We start from the raw sequence: 7656 nt of genomic DNA on the forward strand, positions 1-7656 counted from the left end.
GGTCATTAAAAAGAAAGGAGGACCAAGGCACTCTTCATATAATTCATTAAAATGCCTTTATTAGTATGAGGCATTTGTAGTGACTGTGCATGGGAGTGACATTTTTTATGAGCCTCAGCTTGCAATTATTGAAACAAGTGAGAGTCCTCCACCAAGACCTCATGGCGCTCACTACTGATTAAGCTAATGGTTTTATTCTTAACATCTTCTACAGTTAGCCTAACATTTCAGACAGTAACAGTTAGTGTTAGTAAATGCTGAATAAAGAATACATTTAAAAAACAAACAAGTAATAACAAGTAGAAACAATGTTTAAACATTACCCAAGATGCCACTCTCAAACCGGTAGTAATTCCCGCCATTTTAAAATCTAAAAACGAAACTGCAGTGCATAAACCTGCGATTCCAACACGTTACTGCATTTTATAACAATATTCTATGGTAGAACAAGCTACTTAACATATGGTAAACATGTACCAACGGTGAAACATTAGCAGGGACAGATGACCTTCTGCGTAACTGCTAGCAAGATCACCTCCTGGCTAACTGGACTTGCCAGCTATCTTCTGCTATAGCTGCCTGCTAGCCAGCTAAACCCCAGTGGAGGCCATCTTCACCATTCTTCCAATGTGAATCTTCCTACCAAGACAGTGTGAGGCCCTCAGGTAAAGTTGGTCTTCCCAGTATATGACTGCTCTCGCTCCAGAACACGAGAACATTTACATAGTTTTCTCTTTCAAAGTATGAGAAAACGGTGATACGGCTTGGAAACAAGTAGGCCTACCTCCTGATTGAAATGAAAGATGCGATCAAAAGTATAATTCAACAAAATATCAGTGCATCTTTTCTTTTCATCTTGGCTAGCTGGGAACTGAATATTATTGTTTCACCATCAGACACTGCGTTTCACCAACAACAGACACAAATTGTTTCATGACAGGGAGGGTTCAGAAAGAGTTGAGCCATTCTTACCTCATGTGATCTAGCTAATATGTCTTATTCCTTTGAACATGCAATCATTTGGCTAAACAGGTGAAACTGATTTCTTTCCAGGTTTCTTTCCCCTTCACAATGTATTTGAGAGCCTGAGGCCTGGGAGCTAGCTAAACAGAGAGTTTTGTGTGACAGGCTTGAGAAGCCCTAGATCCCTGGTCCAAGGCCCAGCTTGGGATGGTGAGAAATTCAATTTAAGACTGAGGAGAAAAAAAGACCCACGCTCCCACACAGAAATCCCTCTCTCCTCCCCGCCACCCTCCCCCACCCCTGCGTCCCCTCCATCCACATCTCCAGGGGCGATGTGGAGGAACCAAACCAGAACCAGATGTACTTATTGGGCCTAAAGATAACAAATAGTGCCTGAGTTCCTGTCAGTTACAGACCACCGGAGCAAAGACACAAAAGGTGAAAAAAAGAGGCTGACATGATGTCTGCCCCTTTCTCGCTGTTTGTTAAATAACAAAATGCATTCCTGTGAATAAGTTAGTCTGAAAGTATTCACTGGAGCAGAGGGAGGGATGGGGAATAATATGAGTGGCTCATTTTGTCCAGGCCCATGGTCTCCTGGTGGCTGTTCAACTGAACTGCTGCCGTGTAGCGTGTGGTGTGTGTGTAGACTGGTTGCACAGACTGGAGGGGGTTTGTTACGTCAGGGCAGGGGATGGTTGTGGTGAGGGTGCAGGGCAGGCAATGGGAGCTGGTTGGAGGTGGAGGCGCTGGGAGACCCAGGTGCCATCTTGGCTCTGAGAAAGCATCCAAGGCCCTTGCCTGGTACGCTCCACAGTCGGTCAGCCGATATGCCTACCACCCACCCACATACATAGAGAGCAGAGAGAGGGAGTAGAGGGAGGGAAACAGTGAAGAGAGAGAAGAAAAAAAAGCGCGAGAGAGAAAAAGATGGAGTATAAGAGCGAAAGAGAGAGAGGACAAGTCTCAACCCCACATGGGATCCCCACGGATCGGCTAACAAAGTGTCCTTTGTAACAGGAGTTTCCTGTACGTAATAAAATATATTGGCTATCTTGCACTCTTCATAAGGGAGGAGAGACTGGGAGGCCAAGAGGGGGTTGGATGTCAAGGGGAAGATTCTCTGTTCTGTTCAAAGAATATCCCTGGAGGTAGTCTCTCTCTCTCTCTCTCACTCTTCTCTCTCTCCCGATCTCTTACATTCTCTCTCTTTGCTCTGTGGAGATCCGGTGAAAAGGAGAGCCTTGTGGTTCTCAGGGTCATAGGGCAGGTGGTTCTGATTTGCGTGAGGGGAGGGGGGGAGAGGAACAGACCGAACAGCGTTTATGCTCAGTTAATGGCAGTACACATGTCGTCAGGTCCAGCGCTGGGAACGTCTGATCTGATCTGTTTTTAACACCGCTGAGGTTCGCCACCAATGAACTGATCTCATTAACCCTTTCAATCACAACCTAATTAATCACCTTTTACCTGGATATCTCCCAGGGACAATGTCTGCTCTCTCCTAGCACCGTGTTCTCATGAAGATAGAACTGTTTGAGTCATGACATTCTACTACACTACTCAGTCAATTGCGATTTTGCATGAGAGCAGAGATAAAAAAAATAAAATAAAATAGGCCAACCTTTGAACTTGCAATGATTGCTTATGGTTATATTTGTTTAACCATCATTAGCCATATAGATTTTTTTCAGAATCATGTGGTGAGTACATGTGCGTTACTTTTATGAGTGCTCGAGCCGCCTTTCAAGAACGGTTAAAACATGACTTATGAAATGAAAACAACCGCCTCTTCCCACCCACACACAGATTGATTTGCAGTCGTAGGGGAAACACAGTGGCTTGCTGTGTCCAGTGTTTTCAGAGCGCTGATCAAATGACCAGGCCGAGGTTCCCTTTAATGATCTCGGAGGATCCCTGCTGCTGGGTCACCCAGCGGTGTGGCTCCACATCATCTCCAGGCTGGGACCCACCCCTGGTCAGGGGCTCCCCACAATAGGGCCCTCTCCATCAGCCTTGTGTTTATCCATCAACCTGGCTCACCCCTGGGCCTGCACAGGGTCTCTGTTAAGCCAGCCAGCCCTGCTGAGAGGTCTCTGGGCAGCACCACTGCAGGCAGGGATGGTTCAAACCATCAAGGCATGTTATGTGGGCTGAGGTTCAGGTTTGGTCAGCTCAGAACCTCTGAACCAGACATTTAAAGTGGTCATCTCTCATATCTCTGACCTCCTACCCATGCACATGTCCAATTATCCTGCCCACGAACATACCCCTCTGTTATGTTTAATTGCACACACAAACACACAAACGCACGGGCACACACACACACACACACACACACACACACACACACACACACACACACACACTGGTACATAGGCTACATACATAAAGTACATACACATCCATCTCTCTGCTATGTCCTCCCATCCCACCCACAGAGACTGTCCTCCCTCCCAGTGCTGAGTGATTGATGAGCTGAAGCCTGGACGGTCCCTCTGCTGCCGGGACCGTAAGTACGCAGGGGGAAAAAACTCCAGCTCCAGCCTGTTTTCTGTCTGTATGACTCCCAAAAATAGCTCCCCCTGCCAACACAAACATCATGTCCTGTAAGGCAACCAATGGCAGGCCCAAGCTGACCGTCCGGCCCGGCCGCAGCTATTGTGGTGTAAAAGGTTTCCCACAAAGAAAGTCAGGCAGGAGAGAAGAGAAGGATTCTCCAAATAGCTAGGACGGACAGTCAGACGTACAGACGACACAAGTCGAGACATGGTCAGAGAGAGAAGCGGCTGAGGTGAAGTGGAGAGATGTGACATCAGGGATCACTGGTTTTAATTGGTTTTCACTCAGTCCAATTTGTCCCTTGTTGTTGCTGCGGCATTAAAATGCCCAGCGTGAAATCTGACTGGAATGCAACCTTTTACACCGCAGACTGCAGCTTTTGTTACTAAAGCGCTGTACCCTGCAATTCTATTGGGCAGCCAAATAACCATTTTTTGGGACACAGGTGGGCCCTGTTGAGCATGGCTCACGGAGGTGAAGACTCTTTCCTACTCCATGACACACTGGCAGACACCAGAGTAAAACACACACACACACACACACACACACACACACACACACACACACACACACACACACACACACACACACACACACACACACACACACACACACACACACACACACACACACACACACACACACACACACACACACACACACACACACAGAGAGAGAAATAGTGGGTGGATAGGTTAGTGTGGGTCCTGGCCTCTTGGTCTTGGGTGGAATCACTGATCTTTGGCTATGCTCTCCTGTCAGAGGCAGAGCGGGTTCACGATTCACGGTCTTTTCTTGGATTGGCATTCCTGGTCAGACCAGGGTCTAACCTCCTTTTAGACAAGGAAAACAGGAAAAGAGCAACACAGTTCTGTGGTTCATTCTTTTGACCATACACACTTGACCACACAAAGGCAGCCTGTGTGAGAGAGACATTTATGTGTTTTGTGTGGCAGAACAGACATGCAGATGTAGTCTCCTGTGTGTCTGTTCCGTGGCGTTGTCGATGATATTACTGTTATTGGTACTTACAGGTTGAGAGGTTTGGTATTGTTGTGGAAATGCTGTTTTTATTACTACATGTTCTTACACATGAGCAGCGGTTGTAATCAAGCTATCTACCTGCATTACCTTTTTCCCATAACATAAATATCTGTTCTTTATTTTCTTTATTAGATGAAAATAAAATGAGGCCTATTTAGTGGTATCTGAATTGAGGGTCCTCTTAAACGGCTTATTTATAACGATGCAATTACAGCTTGTTCAACATTAGTAAACTGTAAAGGATGAGACATTATTACTTATTTCCATGATGTATTACTTATTTCCACTATGTATTACTTATTTCCATTATGCATTACTTATTTCCATTATGTATTACTTATTTCCATGATGTATTACATATTTCCATTATGTATGACTTATTTCCATTATGTATTACTTATTTCCATGATGTATTACTTATTTCCATTATGTATGACTTATTTCCATTATGTATTACTTATTGCCATTATGTATTACATATTTCCATTATGTATTACATATTTCCATGATGTATTACATATTTCCATTATGTATTACTTATTGCCATTATGTATTACTTATTGCCATTATGTATTACATATTTCCATTATGTATTACTTATTTCCATTATGTATTACTTATTGCCATTATGTATTACATATTTCCATTATGTATTACTTATTGCCATTATGTATTACTTATTGCCATTATGTATTACTTATTTCCATTATGTATTACTTATTGCCATTATGTATTACTTATTGCCATTCCGCCGACAAGTTCTTCATTATTGGTATGTCAAAGAAGTCACATCACACATATGATAATACTTAATTGCATTTATCAAACACTTCTCAATAGGTCGGGATTGGGATGAAACAATGCAGTACATTTTTATATTTTACATTTGATTAAGTGATTGAATAATCTGTTCTTACACTATGTATGATCACTTTTTCCCCCCAGTTTATTAAAGTAGGCTCAAATCACACACAAGATTGAGTTACATAAGATACACCATTTTACCAGTTCTAGAAGTTGTTTTTTCATCCCCTCACATCTACAGATGCAACAGAAATAGAGTGAACTATCATATTTATGTTTGCACAATCAAATGTGAGTGTGTGCGTGTGTGTGGGCCAGGACGTCTACCACGCGGCCCGTGGGAGAGGAGGAAGTAAGTGAAGCCGTAGCGCTGAGGTAGAAGTGAGGAACAATAGCCCACACACATCCTGATCCTGTGGCTGTCACACTCACAGTCAGCCTGGAATACCCTACACAAACACTTCTGAGTCAGGACACACAATTCCCCCCTTTTTCCCACTGTTCCAGGTTTTGTTACTGGCTGAGCTTGTCTCTTTGGCTCAAATGCTTTTCTTTCCATGAAAGTGTCTGATTTATTTTTTTTGTAGCAGATTTTTAAAATGTCATGCCCCCGCCCCAGTTTGTCAGAGTCGGGGTGAGAGCATCCAGGCTGTGTAGAGGACAACCACAAAAACAAGTAGAAGTATACTCAAAGCTTCCTGTCTCGAATCTCAGGATATCGGGGGAGCCATGCATGGAATGTTGAATATTCTGAGAATATCAACAGTGGGAATACAGTCCACTTGTACAGACAGATGGACCCCATTGGGACTCTTTCTCAGTCGGTTAATGCTTGCACTGTACTCACAGAAAGTATGTAAAACACAAGGAGGGTTTCTATGTTGGAAAACAGGCTCCTTCTGCTTCTGACCTCCCCCTCTATGTTCTCTCCACCTTGTTGCACTTGCTTCCCCCATCCCCCTCACCCCCCAGCACTGTCTCAGCAGAGCCCTCTCTCTCCTCTCCCCAATCTGGCAGACCATCAGGAGGCCATCAGGACCTGCAGTCCCAAGTACTGGAGCACACATCAGCGCAGAAGGGGAAACTCACTCTCTCTCTCTCTCTCTCTCTCTCTCTCTCTCTCTCTAACCCACTTTCCAGAAACTCAGCAAAAATTAGTGCAGAGTTTTTGCTTTCCGACCAGAGGCTAATGCACCCACACCTGTATCCCTCCCCAAAAACCCCCTTTCAACCTTCCATCCAGCATCCCTGTCTGCCTGGAAATCTGGCCCCTTTTCCTCAAACTAGCCACAAACACCTCATATCCAGGACAACTCATTCCAAAACAGAAAGCTAAACACCCCTCCTACTCTAGCAGCACCATTCATTCGTCAGTTCCACAATGGCAGCATAACTTTTGGTTGAGAATAGAATGTTCTGGCAATGAAGCGTTGTCCTCTACATTTTCATGCTCCGTTTGCTTTGCCCAGGCCAGGGCTGTTTACTTTGATGAGTCATTGACAGACTGACCCTGGCAGAAGTATTTTCACTGTAGAGACTGAAGCCTGAAATGCAGACACAGAAGACTGAACGGGAGCTTTCTTAGATGTTTGCTGCTGTCAGGAGTTCAACAATGTAAAGAAGCAGAAGGACCACCCATGAATGTGTCCATATAGGCAAAAATAGATGCGATGGAGCAAGCTGTGGTCCCATTTGTGGCAGCTCTCTGAGAAAACACTGAAATGCTGACAGATTGAGAAGAGGGCAGAGGCGACTCCTACCACGAGAGGGTGACAAAAGTTCTGGAACAATAACTGCCATGATATCAGAGGCCATCATGAGCTCTTGTTTTCCCTCGTGTCAAAAAACAACATCTCCAATTACATTCATACCTAAAGAGGAAATTTAAGCAGGGAGGTATGAACACTTTTCGCCAAGTAAAGAGCTGTAATAAAATGTAACTGCAGAGGCCGAGAATAAAAATGCCTCATATTGAAGGATTGTGTGAGAGAGAGAACCACTAAATGTGTTTCAAGGAATGGCTGTGTTAGATTGACAGGACAGTGGCAATCATTTCAATGTTAACTTATGTCTTTCAACAATTAATTCTAGAACTTGTATTGTGTCTCTGCCACGTTCTGAAGACAAAGACCCATAGTGAAACTGTACAGTTCACCCCACCCGCCACACGCTCTACCAACTCCAATGTTTTTTTGACGTCAGTGACTGGTCTTAGTTTAATCATACATTTCCTCCCGCCCTGGTTCTCGCGCTGGTTCTCGCCCTGGTCCAAAGCGTAAAACA

The sequence above is a fragment of the Oncorhynchus mykiss genome, chromosome 28 (assembly GCF_057628025.1).
Source record: "Oncorhynchus mykiss isolate SJ-2025 chromosome 28, ASM5762802v1, whole genome shotgun sequence".
NCBI lineage: Eukaryota > Metazoa > Chordata > Actinopteri > Salmoniformes > Salmonidae > Oncorhynchus > Oncorhynchus mykiss.